Source organism: Wolffia australiana, chromosome 17 (assembly GCF_029677425.1).
Source record: "Wolffia australiana isolate 7733 chromosome 17, ASM2967742v1".
NCBI lineage: Eukaryota > Viridiplantae > Streptophyta > Magnoliopsida > Alismatales > Araceae > Wolffia > Wolffia australiana.
In genome coordinates, this window is record NC_135851.1 from 10,737,608 (window position 1) to 10,752,873 (window position 15,266).

The 15,266-nt window shown below is 38.2% G+C and overlaps 1 long non-coding RNA gene and 1 pseudogene across 2 annotated transcripts; one reads left to right on the plus strand and one right to left on the minus strand.

Moving 5' to 3' along the window:
* Window positions 1-3,182: 3,182 nt before the first annotated feature.
* On the plus strand, window positions 3,183-6,548 carry LOC144714222 (uncharacterized; annotated as a pseudogene). Its single transcript, XR_013584284.1, has 8 exons — window positions 3,183-4,209; window positions 4,286-4,406; window positions 4,498-4,550; window positions 5,447-5,532; window positions 5,849-5,958; window positions 6,037-6,069; window positions 6,200-6,263; window positions 6,348-6,548. The product of XR_013584284.1 is annotated as an uncharacterized LOC144714222 (transcript).
* A 230-nt stretch (window positions 6,549-6,778) lies between these two features.
* On the minus strand, window positions 6,779-8,150 carry LOC144714487 (uncharacterized). The gene is made up of 2 exons (XR_013584364.1): window positions 7,163-8,150; window positions 6,779-7,079 (listed from the first exon to the last, which is right to left on the minus strand). It is a non-coding gene; the product is annotated as an uncharacterized LOC144714487 (long non-coding RNA).
* Window positions 8,151-15,266: the final 7,116 nt, after the last annotated feature.

The window sequence follows — 15,266 nt, forward strand, 5'->3', positions numbered from 1 at the left end:
AACTCTTGAAATAAACTCGCTAAATGTTCTTTTGCAACATTGGCCTACATATAGGCCTTGGAGGAAGGAGAACATAAGAAATCAAATAATCGTCAAGGAAGAGGCGACGTGTCGACTCATCACATCACGAATGGTTCTGCAATTGTCATTGGCGACGTGTCATGACGCGGGATGTGTCCTGCATAAGTGGAGGCACACCCGTTATCGGTGCGTTGATGTGGTCGTCATCATGGTGGTTTTTCAGCTGACGTTGATGATGGGTTAGGATGCAAGGCGTCTCAGATGATGGTGGTGGCGCGTCTGAAGATGGTGCGTTGACTTCGTTGCCACCAAATGATGTAACATTAATTCATGGATTTCTGTTCTCTTCTTGTTGTCAGATTAATTATGAAAGAATGGAATGTGATGAAGGTATCTCCAAGTGATTAGATTGCATATCTTTTGCAATCAGCCTCATTTTGTTGCTTATTCGTTCTCAGACCATAATTACATCTACCATGCCCTAGTTCTGCAACGAGATTACGAGAATATTTTTTTTTTACATTTGTGGCACTTTTTCTACAAAAGACGAAGGATTGATCTGATTTAATGGTCGTATACCTTTCACCATTTATTATCATCTGGGGTAGGCTCAATTTTAATTTATGAAATATTCCATATCCAGATTTGCCAGTTGTCGTGGAGTTTTTCTCATCTAACATTACTACATCTCACACCATCAATAGCCAATGATAGAGATCTATTTAATATGATCTCCTTTAAATAGTTTGTCTTTGTCGTTCATTGATAACACCCTAATTTCTGTCTTTATTTCATGTTATTAGCATACAGTTATGATTTAAAGAGCTTAAAATGGGGTTGTTATCATATATTTACATGAAAATAGTGTTTTCAACTGATTTCTGATTTTTTCCTAATTTTCCTTTAATTCTATGAATTTTAAAGGATTTATTGAAGCTCGTAATAATTATTTTTGAATGAAAATGGCATATTTAATATTTTATTTTGACATTTATCAGCATGGGAATGAATCAGTGAATTTTCTCGAATTTTTTACGAATTTTTAGGATTTTTCTGAGATTTATTTGAAGAGGAAATGTATTTATTTCAAGGAAAAAAGTATATTTATAATAGAAAAAAATGTATTTTATTATTTTCAAACTTTCAAGGGCCTTTTTGCAAACTTTCGTTGCAAAAAGACCCTGAAAACAGCTCTCGGTCGCCACTGCAGGCGTAAAGATCCAATTTAAAATTTTACAGGGTTTTATTACAATTTTTAATATATATTTTTAATGTTTTTAGGAGAAATCAGAGGAGAGAGAGTGCGCTAGGGCATAAACACAATTACTTTTGGGCGGCGTCCAAAAGTAATTCTAGGATTTTTAAGGACTTTTTTGCAAAAAGGAGGATTCAAAATGCGCCAGCCAATGAGAGAGCGACACGTCATTGCGTGTTAAAAAACGAAATTAATAAATAAATCAATTTTAAGTCCAATGGATTATATTGGTTTAAAATTGATTTATTAATAACGTTTGATCCTGAAGTTCGATTGAGATGATTTTTTTATGGATTTGTTCGTCTTGATCTCCTCTTTCTATTTGTACGGTTGGATAATTCAGATCCAGCCTACATTGATAGATAAATATCAAGTACTAAACGGGGGTAAAATAGTGATTTTTACCATATAACCTAAGTATAAAAGCTAAATTTTGAGAGGGGGAGCTCATTCTTGATGGTTCTCTATCAAAGCTGCAAGACAGAGAGGAGCCCCAGCCTGGATCAACCCTTTTGGTACTTTTTCCCTTCATTGTATTTGAACTTTGATGCATTTTGAATGAAATTGGTTAAGTTGTTTGTTTCTTCTTCTCTATTCTGATCTGAATTTCTAAATTGCTTGGCTTGAGCAGCATGTACAAGCCCTGATTAGGATTGAAAGGAGAAATTGAGGGATTTACCTAGGCATTCAATTGCATTCCCAAAGACGAAACAATCGTCCCGTCCGGGGGCAAGGACTAATTATGGGGCGAAAATTAGTCCGGGGGACCGCCGGACAGGACGACTTTCATCCTCTGGGATGAAAAAATCGTCCGTCCGGAGGTCTCCAGACGACGGACGAGTCTGGACGGGGAACTGTCGGATTCACATCCAACGGTTGAGATGTTGACACGTGGCCTCGCAAGGACATATTATAATATATTATAAATGTATAATGCATTTTTTTGGGATGAAAATTTGTCCCGGGAGGAATGGTCGGGACAAATTGTCGTCTCATGATTATTGGACGGGATGGTTTTTTACCGCAGACGAAAAACCGTCCCGTCCTTCGTCATACTCTAACATGGGTCTTAGGACGAGACAAATTTCGTCCGGAACCGTCTCGTCCCGTCGGCGTCCCTGCTCTATAGGCACGATACACCGTTCATTAAGATCATTAGCTTATCATCCTTCATCCTCGACTCTCTAAGTAGAATTCCCATGGATTACTCAAAAAATTCAAAAAAAAACACACAATCTACGGTCCACGCACGACCAGCTCATCCTTCACAATAGTGTTCGCCCATCCCGATATCCGTCCGATATCCGATATCCGGATTAAAGTGGGACGGTCTAGGATATCGGGTGATATCCATCCCTCAGGTGTTGGACGGATATCGATATCCGATACAGGGAGGTGAGGGCGAAGACGGTACCGGATACCGGATATCGGAAAACCGATATCCGGATATAGGAAAACCGATATCCGGATATCGGTTTCGTGATATCAGGTATCGGATACCGGTTTCGGTAAAAAATTGTTCATTTCGCATAGTTTAACTTAGATATACTATTTTAAGTAGATTTCAATGTGTTATTTATGCCCGTTATTATATAGTAACAATTTTTTTTAATCTTTCCATATGGGATAAAGGGATTCCGAGTTTACCACAAAACCCAGAATCCCTTTATCACATGGAACAAATAAAGAAATGTAACTTGTATATAATGACTTGGATATTTTATCAAATAACAATTGCTTCTTTCTAAGGGTAATGAAATATCTTACGCACATGATTTTAGAGAAACTTATTTTTAAAGAGCGAGGCATGAAAAGCTAGAGAGAGAGGGAGGGGGTGGGGAGAGAGAGAGGACGAGAGAGAGACTGAGAGAAAGGGAGGGCGGGAACGAGACTGAGAGAGAGGGAGAGGGCGGGAACGAGAGGGAGGGGAGAATGGGAGAGGGAATGAGAGGCAGGAGGGAGAGAGAGAGAGAGAGGGAGGAAAGAACGGGAGGGGAGAGAGAGAACGGGAGAGGGAGAGAGAGAACGGGAGAGAGAGAGAGGATATACCATGCAGACATCGAAAACCGATATCCGCATCCGATATCCAATACCGTCATCTGTCCCCCTGAGACGGGAGACAGATCACGGTATCGGAGGGATACCGGTATCGGCACTGTAGCAACCGATATCCGGTACCGATATCCGATACCGATATCCGGTATCTGGATATCTAAAAAACCAGATACCCGAAATTTCCGGTACCGGCATCCGTCCAGCATCCGTCCCGATACCAGTATCCGGTATCGGCATCGGGACGGCCGAACACTACTCCACAGTCTGGATCGCGCCACGTACCCCCCTGAGCATGCAGATCGTTCTTTCCTCGCCCTTCCCGAGAAAGAATGTCCCCGGTTCTTGGAGAATTTGATCGTTCTTTGCAAGCCGACCTTCTCCGCCGCCCTGTTCTTGGAGAATGTCTCCGGCGAGTCTCGCGGTTGGATCTCGCGGTTGAATTTCTCATATTTCTACCGATTAGGTCAAATTCTTGGATCGATTGCAGGTGTTTGCACGACGACGAGAATGGACGGCGACGCGTCGGCGGTGTTGTTCTGAGAGAGGCACGTGAAGAGGCTGAGAAATTCGGTCAGGATCTTTGCCGAGCGCGGTGGATTCAGCGGCTCGAGGTTTGTATTGCCTTCGCCGCCCCAATTCCGAGCCCTAGTTGACGATTCTCTGCGCTCGGGCCTGCGCCGGGCGCTGGAGAATCGGGAATCGGAGGGGCAGACAGGTGACGTGGTGATCACGGCGATGATCGCGGAAGATCAAAGGTCGGATAGAATGGACGTGATTGTTCATTTTGGGGAATATTCGCCGACTGGATCTGGCGCGAGAGTGGCCGTGGCGGGGCGAGGTCGGGACATGGCGGAGGCGAAGAGGACTTCTTGGGTGAGGTGGGCGAGTATGGCGGTTTGATCTTCTGCTGAGATTGTTCTGAATTTGTTTGTTGTTTTGTTGATTTGGGCGAAGAATTCGGAAGGGAATGGAGAAGCGGAGAGGCCCGATGATTACGGAGCTGCTGCTGTCGAATGATGGGGATCGGATTCTGGAAGGTAGCTTGACGAATTTCTTCGTGGTCTGTCGCCGCAAGGCAACTCTTCCGATTCTGCTCCTCGGTCTTTTTTGATCCGGTGTCTTCCACGAGTTCCCAATGAGAATTTGAGATTGATATTGAGATTCAGATTGAGATTGACATTGAGATTGCTACTGAGATTGGAATTGAGATTGCGATAGAGTAAAGTCATGGATAGATATAACGTTTGAGCTTGAGATTGAGGTTGAGCTTGAAATTGTGCTTGAGATTGAGGTCGAGGCTGAGGTTACGGTTGAGCATGAGATTGAGATTGAAGTAGAGACTGTGATAGAGATAGAGATAGAGATATAAATAGAGAGTAAAAATGAGTGATGGAAACGGAGTTTGAGCCATGGATAGAGATAGAGGGTAAAAATTTGAGATAGAGATGGAGTCGGAGTTATAGATAAAGATAGAAATAGAGTTAGAGATAGATAGGAATAGAGATAGATATAGAGGTTGGTGTAGAGATGTTAATAGAGATACGTTTATTGATGGAGACCGAAATATTCAGATCCTTCTTTTTTTTTAGAAGAAAATTCGGATCTTTTTTTAGAAGAAAATTCGGATCTTTTTATTCAGAGCACTATGAAGCTAAAGATAGAGAAAGAGACAGGGTTATGGAGCGAGACGGAGGTACAGATAGATCTATATATGGAGATGAAGATAAAGATAGAGAGTGATAGGAATAGAGAGATAGATTAAAATGGATATGAAAAAACAAGAGAGAGAGAGAGAGAGAGAGTCCTTACCCTACGAGATTACTGATCAAATTTGTGCTTAGAAAAGGAAGATGGTAATGAATCAGGGGAATCATTAGAATAAGTACATACTGCTCCAGTAAGTGATGGAATTCTTCCAGGAATCGTTCGCGAGCTGATTATAGAGTAAGATATCTACCCATCTGAGGGTGAGATTATCTTTGTTTAACACCCATTATAACAGTCGGTTGATAGGTGAGTGCATGATCAAATATGAACCAACTTATAAATTGCTGATTATGATAACCCTATAATTGCCAGTAGCAGTGGCCTTTCTCATCATTGTTTCTTTCTCAGGAATTGTTCTAAAAGGGGGATACATTTTCGCGAGACTGCGCCATCCTGGGCAGAGCGAGAACTTTGGGAGGAAGCCTTTATTACAAGTAAGGTTTCGCACATATTTTGATTAATTGAAACAGAAAAGTGCTAAAACATTTTATTTAGTGAGAGAGAGAGAGAGGCAGCAATACTCAAACACTTTATTTAAGATATTTTTTAAAAGAAAAGTCCAAAATAAAACAACAAAAGGTAACAACAGAGGTCTGTTCTTCTACCATCCACCTTGTCTCTCTTTAACTTGATCAATCTTGGGTTTTTTTATCTATTTTAGCTGCCAATAGGTCTTACGGGTGCTTTTGCTTATTGGGAAAAATGAAAGTTTGATCGTGCCTTAATTTGTTTTCTGAATATTTTCTGTAGATAGTTTGAGGCTTCTGGGGCATGTTGAGACGATCGAGGTTCCGAGACCATGGGAGGATTTGGATTCCAAATCCTGGGAAGAAGTTTCCTGGGAAGTGAAGCAGTTCAATGTAAAAATATTTTAGTTTCCTTCTTTTATAATTATTTCATCTGAAATTCAACTAAAATTTTTTCATTTTAAAAAATAGGAGGGTCCTGGTGCAATTAATTCCCAGATAAAGGTACCAAAGCTCCACCTCTCTTTACCCTGATGGGAGAACATTTCTAGAGTGAGAAAGATGGAAAAAAAGTGAATTACAAAGATTTTTTTTTCTCATGGTCTTTTTTTTCTATTCTGCTATATATTTGCAGAGGGAATTTGCAGCAGTGGCAGCTGAAGGTCTCCCCCTGGCCAATTTTCTGTAATACACCTTAGGTATATCTCACACTTTCTCAATCCATTAATGTATCTATCTGTCCATATCTCTCTCCTCGACAATATTGTTCAATGCATCGGCAGTTTACTTAAATTTTTCAGGTCCCACGAGTGCCGTTCATTTTTATGGAGATATATATTTTGGGTGATTTCTACAAATGGATTGGGGAATGTTGGAATCAAACGCCTACCAAATGTGCCAGTCATCAACCATAAAAAATGAGACTGTGAACAATATACCTTGATAAAGTTCATTTGCAGGAGAAATATAATTTGAATGATATCTTTGGGTTGGTCACCAGTTTGGTGTAATCTTCCCTCTCTTCTTCAGAAAAAAATGAATGATATCTACAATGTTTAGGGAATTCTTGAATTAGATTCAAGGGCTTACCGACCCAGAGTTATATCTAATAGCCAGGGTTCCATGTTTAAAGCACGATATTGTTTTTCAATACTTCCCAACAACACTTGCCACTTTCCTTTTAAATTTACTGCAATGAAAATAGTAATGAGGACATACTAATAGAGAAATAGTGTAAAATCTGCACAGAAAGCCCGACAACTATAATCATGGAATGCAATTGGAGAGATATGGGAAGAGGGAGGGTGAGGGGGGAAGAGAGAGATCCACTGTCCAGAAATTACGAAAAAGAAAATAATCAAATTAAAAGGGCAATGGCTCGTGGAATGAGAGAATAACTCAGACTTTTTTCCAAACGTTGAAATGGTGTCTTTTCTTCCTGGTAAATGAGGTATTGTTTTCATTAATAGAGTGAAAACAATTCACTGTTGGAGGTAGGCTGCGATGTGCTCGTCCTGCTCAATGAGCCAGCGGGCGTGGAGGAATTCAGAAACTGCGCAGCGAAGATGGTCTTCTGAACAATGGGTTACGGAGGTACCTGCGCGGAATGGAAAAGCGGGGAAGCTCCTCTCCCGCTCTCCCCGCAATCCCCACATTCACTTGCACGTATCCCTGCTTCGCCTTCTTCTTCTTCTTATTCTTCTTCTTCTTCATCGCCACCTCTAATTCCTTGGCGTGGCAAAGGATGAGCTGCAACAGGGCCGAGAAGAAGCTGCTGCCACACCCCAGCGTCTCCGCCCTATTCGCCGGGCAGACCACCATCGTCGCCACCGAGAATGAGGTGCTCCGCCAACGTTCACTTCCAACCCAAGAAAAACAGAGAGTGAAAGAGGTCTCAGGGCAGCCGCGCCAGCCGCTTTTGCTTTTCTCCGTCGAAACACATAATTTGTCAAATATTTCTCCCCCACGAGCAGCGCAGAAGAAGTTAAACGTGCCGAGTTGCAGCTCCCTGGATCTGATTAGCTATCAATGACTCGATGAATTGAATCTACCGGACGAAACTCACAATTCGATTTTGATTTTGTTCTGTTCGGAAATCCGAACAAAACTCACAATTCGCTCCAATTCGCACAAAGCGAACAGAACGACCATGTCTACACGGAGGTGTCGTCACTCCCACTTCTGTATTGCGTGCATGGAAGAAGCAGACGCGGTTATTCCTGACCCATATTAGCCCCTCATTTTTCAGCTATTTACCTTTTGTGCCATCCCGGTTCGAACCGGCTGGGCCAGTCCTGTCGAGAGAACCAATCCGAAGTGGAAATCTCGCACGTGACGCGGGCCATCGTACGTGCGAAACTCAAAAATGCGTCAAGTTGAAATTTAAAATTGATCCTCTTGTCGGGTTTATAGTTGTTCATTTCTCGGAATTAGTATAATTTGAATATGGATTTGACATGAAAATTGGTTGACGTTTCTTGAACACGAAGAGATCGATCTCTTCTCTGCTGGTGGCGGCGATCTTGGCTGGAAATTTCAAAACAGGTAAAATTTTAAGAAACAAAGAAAATCTCAAAACAGCGCTACAAGCCAGAAAATTTTAAGACGGCCTCGAACAAGTTATCAATATGACATACTACAGGTCGCTTTAACTACATAGAGAAACAGAGGAAATTTTAAGAAAATTTTAAGAAACAGAGAAATATTTAAGAAACAGATAAAATTTTAAGAAATAAAGAAAAAACAGAGAAAATTTCAAAACAGAGAAATTTTAAGAAACAGAGAAAATTTCAAAACATCTCTGCAAGCCAGAAACTTTTAAGACGGCCTCGAACAAGTTATACGTTTAACCTACTCCAGGTCGCTTCAACTACAGAGAAACAGAGAAAATTTTAAGAAACAGAGAAAGTTTTAAGAAATAGAGAAAATTTTAAGAAACAGGACTTTTCTGAGAAACAGAGAAAATTTTAAGCAGCAGAGAAATTTTCTAGCAACAGAGAAAATTTTAAGAAACACAGAAAATTTAAAGAGAGAAAATTTCATAACAGCGCTACAAGCCAAAAACTTTTAAGACGGCTTCGAACAAGTTATCAATTTGGCGTACCACAAGTCGCTTTAACTATTAACAAACAGAGAATATTTCTTAAAATTTTCTCTGTTTCTTAAAATTATCTCTGTTTGAAATTTTCTCTGTTTTCTCTCTATTTTTTAAATTTTCTCTGTTTCTGAAAATTTTCTTAAATTTTTCTCTATTTTCTCTGTAGTAGGTCAAGTTGATAACTTGTTCAAGGCCGTCTTAAAATTTTCTGGCTTGTAGCGCTGTTTCGAAAATTTCTGTTTCTTAAATTTTTCTCTATTTCTTAATAATTTCTCTGTTTCTTAAAATTTTCTCTGTTTCTTAAAATTTTATTTATTTCTTGAAACTCATCTGTTTCTTAAAATTTTTTCTATTTCTTAAAATTTTCTCTGTTTTTTCTCTATTTCATTAAATTTTCTTAAAATTTTCTCTGTGTCTCTGTAGTTAAACGATCTGTAGTAGATCAAATTGATAACTTGTTCGAGGCCGTCTTAAAATTTTCTGGCTTGTAGCGCTGTTTTGGAATTCTCTAAGTTTCCCAAAATTTTCTCTGTTTCTTAAAATTTTCTCTGTTTTTTCTATGTTTCTTAAAAATTTCTATGTTTCTTAAAATTTTCTCGATTTCTTAAAATTTTCCATGTTTCTCTCTGTGTCTCAAAATTTTCATTTTTTCTTAAATTTTTCTCTGTTTCTCTGTACTTAAAGCGACCTGTAGTACGTCAAATGGATAACTTGTTCGAGGTATTCTTAAAAATTTTCTAACTTGCAGCGCTGTTCTGAAATTTTCTCTGTTTCTTAAAATTTTCGCTGTTTCTTAAAATTTTCTCTGTTTCTTAAATTTTCTTTGTTTTGAAATTTTCTCTTTTTTGAAATTTTCTATGTTTTTCTGTGTTTCTTAAAATTTTCTCTGTTATTTAATTTTTCTTAAAATTTTCTCCGTTCCTCTGTAGTTAAAGCGACCTGTGGTTGGTCAAATTGATAACTTGTTCTTAAAATTTTCTGGCTTGTAGCACTGTTTTGATATTTCTCTGTTTCTTAAAATTTTCTCTGTTTCTTAAAAAAATCCTGTTCCTTAAAAGTTTCTCTATTGTTAAAGCGACCTGTAGTAGGTCAAGTTGATAACTTGTTCGAGGCCGTCTTAAAATTTTCTGGCTTGTAGCGCTGTTTTGAAATTTTCTCTGTTTCTTAAAATTTTCTATATTTCTTAAAATTTTCTCCGTTTTTTCTTTGTTTCTTAAAATTTTATCTGTTTCTTAAAATTTTCTCTATTTCTAAAAATTTCTCTGTTTCTCTATAGTTAAAGCGACCTATAGTAGATCAAATTGATATCTTGTTCGAGGCCGTCTTAAAATTTTCTGTCTTGTAGCGTTGTTTTGGAATTCTCTCTGTTTCTTAAAATTTTCTCTGTTGCTTAAAACTTTCTCTATTTCTTACAATTTTCTCTGTTTCTTACAATTTTATCTGTTTCTTAAAATTTTATCTGTTTCTTAAAATTTTATCTATTGCTTAAAATTTTCTCTGTTTTCTCTCTGTTTCATAAAAATTTCTCTGTTTCTTAAATTTTTCTCTATTTCTTAAAATTTTCTCTGTTTCTCTGTAGCTAAAGTGACGTGTAGTAGGTCAAATTTATAACGTGTTTGAGGCCCTCTTAAAATTTTCTGGCTTGTCGCTTTGTTTTGAAAATTTCTGTTTTTAAAATTTCCTTGCTTGTGGTGCTGTCTTGAAATTTTCTGTTTCCTAAAATTTTCGTTCGTGTAGCGTTGTTTCGAAATTTTCTTGCGGACGGTCCTGTGAAGGGTGAAGGGTGAAGGGCAGTAATCTGGGCAGTAATCCAGGCACCCTTCACTCTTGTGGATGGCCCCATGAAGGGTGAAGTAATCCGGGCAGTAATCAGGGCACCTTTTCTCTGTTTAACTTGATCAATCTCGGTTTTTTTAATATCTTAGCAGCTAATAGTTTTTAAGGGTGCTTTTTGTTGTTGGGACAAACGAAAGATTAATTGTGCCTTAATTTGTTTGTGAATATTTTCTGTAGATAGTTTGAGGCTTCTAGGGCATGTTGAGATGATCGAGGTTCCGAGACCAAGGGAGGATTTAGATTCCAAGTCCTGGGAAGAATTTGCTTGGAAATGAAGCAGTTCAATGTAAAAATATTTTAGTTTCCTTCTTTTCAAAATCATTTCATCTGACATTTAACTTAAAATTGTTGATGTTGGAAAATAGGAGGGTCTAGGCGCAATTACCTCCCAAATATAGATAGGTACCAAAGCCCCACCTTTCTTCACCAGGATGGGAGAACACTTCTAGAGTGAGAAATATGAAGGAAAAGTGGATTGCAAACAGTTTTTTCTCATGGTCTTCTGTTATATTATGTTGTATTTTTTGCATAAGGAACTTGCAGAAGCAGTGGCTGTTGAAGGACTTCAACTGGCCATTTTTCTGTAATACATCTTAGGTTTTCCTCTCTCAGTCGATTAATGTATTAATATGTCCATATCTCTCTCCTCAACAACATTGCAAAATGCATCGGAACTTTGAAAAAATTTAGTTTTATGGAGTTATATATATATATATATATATATATATATATATATATATATATATATATATATATATATATATATATATATATATATATATTAAATGATTTCTAGAAATGTTTTGGAGAACGATTGAATTAGACTCAAGCGCTTACCAGCGGTGCGAGTCATCAACCATGAAAAAGGAGACTGTAAACAATATATTTTGATAAAGTTAATTTCACAGAGAAATATAATGAGGATGATATCTTTGGGTTGATCACCGATTACGGTGATATTTACTCTTTTCTTCAGAAAAAAAATGAATGACATCTACAGATGTTTTGGGGAATGATTGAATTAGATTCAACAGCTTACCAACTGTGCTAAAAGCTATGGCTGACAGCAATGGTGCCATCTTTAAAGCAGGATGTTGTTCTTCAACTCTCCCCAACAACACCTGCCACTTTCCTCTTTTTAACTCAAGCGTGCAGTGGGTTGCTTCTGGGATTTGAACCTGCGACTGACTCTGATACCAAATGTGATAAAAGATGCACCTGATAGCATGTGCACCAATTTTTGTCTTTAAGGAGGACGTTGTTATTCAACAGTTTGTAGGGGATTCTGTAGAATAGTTGGAATTGATTATTTCAAAGCGCACATCAACATGGTTTTGTTGATTTTTGATGTTCAGGGAAATAACCAACACTAATTGGACCACTTTGTGTATTTCTCTAAAATTAATAACATATTCTAAGTGGCTTAGGTGAAGACTTTTATTACAAAATCTTTCAGGCTATGGAGTCTATGAGCTAACATAGAGTTTACCAAGGAATTTTCCCGTGAAACGGAAACGACTCTGAAAGGGAAAGATCATAAAATTCATGACCTGATTCTCCTTTTTCTCTCTCCACACCAAAGCTTATTATGAAGCTATCCCATAAAGGGACGGATTTGATTTGTTGACTCAGTCTCAAAAAAACTCAAACAAGAAATTTACCTGACATTATTTACCACTCTACAATCTCTCAATTTGGGGGCTCGAATGAACCAAATAAATCGCAAGAGAAATAGCAAAAAGAAACTTCCAATATAAAGTAGAGTCGACAAATTGAAAAAATATCTCTTTTTTCAAAGGGATTGAAAAAAAAGTTGAAAATAATCTCTCTGTAAGCTCAGTTTCCAAATAATTTGTAATGATCATCAATTTGCAAGGCACACCTGCTTTATGAGTGACAATTCACATGAAAACTACAGATGGGCACCTGAAATCATCACCTCTCTCTTCCCTCTCCCTCTGTCCATCTCCATAGAGAGACATAAGAACGAGAGAGAAGAAACATTTTTTATGATGGAATTTGCCGTCTCTCTACAGAAGAGAAAATCAAGTAAAAGTGAAAATCAAGTAGAAGAGAGAAGAAATAACCTGATGCAAGAACAGACGGTCAAGATGGTCTGTACTGGGAAGTTTCATCACTTGCGCCGCTTCTTCACCTCACTATGCAGAATGACTCCGATGTGATAAGGTGTACCCAAGCATCCCCATCACTGAGACCGGATTTCTGAATATTAGAATTGACACTACCACTGCCACAGCTCCTTTGGCATTCCCAAGAACCTACATTAAAAAAATATATATAAGAAATGTCTACATTTGCACAGTTATGGCAGTCTGTAATACATTCCCTTTTCATTGGCATGGAGGAAGAGGCCTGAGTGTATATTTGGGTATGTTTTGGCTGGTTTCTTATGGAATGCTTATGACCTTATAAATTAAAAATTACACTCTCGCGGCAGGGTGCAGCTGGACCGACTGCATCCACAGCTGAGCTTGTGGACCATGATTAGGCCAATAAAAAAAAAAATTTGGTCAGACATGTTTGCTTTTTTAAAAAAAATTGAACTGTGATCACATGCCCATGCTGTGGTCACCGACAAGGACTTCCCAGGCAGTCACCCTTCCTAGTTCTGCTCTCCGCCAAGCACACTTAACTTCGGAGTTCTAATGGGTTCCAGAACACTAGTGTGCTGATACTAGTGTTGGTCAGGCATGTATAGTAAGAGTGGTCAGAAATTCCAACGGGAAATATATTCATTCAGAGAAAATTGAGAGATACGGGCAGGGAGAGAGAGAGGGATATAACATACTAAGAACCAGTCACCAAAATGGGAAAGATAATTAGACACGTGTTGATCCATTTAGGGTTCACGTCAATGATTATGATGATAATGTCAATTTGTGTTCATCAGTTTCCTAGGGCCATCATTGATGGCAAGTTGTCATCGTCATTCATCCGAGCCACACATGGAAGCTGGTAACATTAAAGAAGTTCAGGGATGACGATGAAAATAACAAAATCGTTCATCAATCATAGGTGTGCACAAATGAAGGAGAGAGAGGGAGAGAGAGAGAGGGAACTGCTGTCCCGAAACTACAGAATCAAGTTTAACGGGCAATGTAGCATGGAATGAGAAAATAACTCGGATTTGATAATATATATATATATATATATATATATATATATATAACTCCATAAAAATAAATTTTTTCAAAGTTCCGATGCATTTTGCAATGTTGTTGAGGAGAGAGATATGGACATATTAATACATTAATCGACTGAGAGAGGAAAACCTAAGATGTATTACAGAAAAATGGCCAGTTGAAGTCCTTCAACAGCCACTGCTTCTGCAAGTTCCTTATGCAAAAAATACAACATAATATAACAGAAGACCATGAGAAAAAACTGTTTGCAATCCACTTTTCCTTCATATTTCTCACTCTAGAAGTGTTCTCCCATCCTGGTGAAGAAAGGTGGGGCTTTGGTACCTATCTATATTTGGGAGGTAATTGCGCCTAGACCCTCCTATTTTCCAACATCAACAATTTTAAGTTAAATGTCAGATGAAATGATTTTGAAAAGAAGGAAACTAAAATATTTTTACATTGAACTGCTTCATTTCCAAGCAAATTCTTCCCAGGACTTGGAATCTAAATCCTCCCTTGGTCTCGGAACCTCGATCATCTCAACATGCCCTAGAAGCCTCAAACTATCTACAGAAAATATTCACAAACAAATTAAGGCACAATTAATCTTTCGTTTGTCCCAACAACAAAAAGCACCCTTAAAAACTATTAGCTGCTAAGATATTAAAAAAACCGAGATTGATCAAGTTAAACAGAGAAAAGGTGCCCTGATTACTGCCCGGATTACTTCACCCTTCATGGGGCCATCCACAAGAGTGAAGGGTGCCTGGATTACTGCCCAGATTACTGCCCTGCTTACTCCACCCTTCACCCTTCACAGGACCGTCCGCAAGAAAATTTCAAAACAACGCTACACGAACAAAAATTTTAAGAAACTGAAAAGTTTTAAGACAACACTACAAGCAAGGAAATTTAACAAACATACAAAATTTCAAAACATTACGAGTTGTGTCGCTTGCTTTTGTCCATACTGTTCATCGACCTCATATGGTTGAGCTTGGAAAAGCATATGTTTATGTCTCTGCTTTAAATCTTCGTTTGGGTTTTTTCAAAGAATGAATTTTCTTTTGTGTAGTGATCTTTCTATTTATTTTGTTGTGATAATGACGGAATATTTGAGGGATTGAGGCTTTCTTGATCAACCTATTTTACAGTGAACTTGCCTTTTTTATTTTATCAGCTTGGTAATCAATTCAGCATAGTGTTTAACCACTGAATTGATTTCATGATCATAGTAATGTTTTTAAACCCCTCTGTCTTTACTTTTCAACTGTCATACATCCAACAGTGAAGTGGACCAATTCGACGTAGAAAGTAATGCAGCATAGTGTTTAACCAGGTATCACTCTATAAATGAATTAAACCTGATTTACCAGGAAGAAAAGAAACCATTTCAACATTTGGAAAAAGAATCCAGCCATTTAAAATCAACTTATCTTCATAAGAACAAAATGAGAAAAGTCTGCTGTAGGCTACGACTTGTATGGCCAATAACGTAGGTGGCGAGGATAGATCTGTAGTATAAAATGCAAAGTTTCTGTTATTCTGAAATCTTGTCATTCTATTTAAATGGCTCTCTACAAAACTCTTGCTTTGGTGAGTTAAGAACTTCGAGATGATCA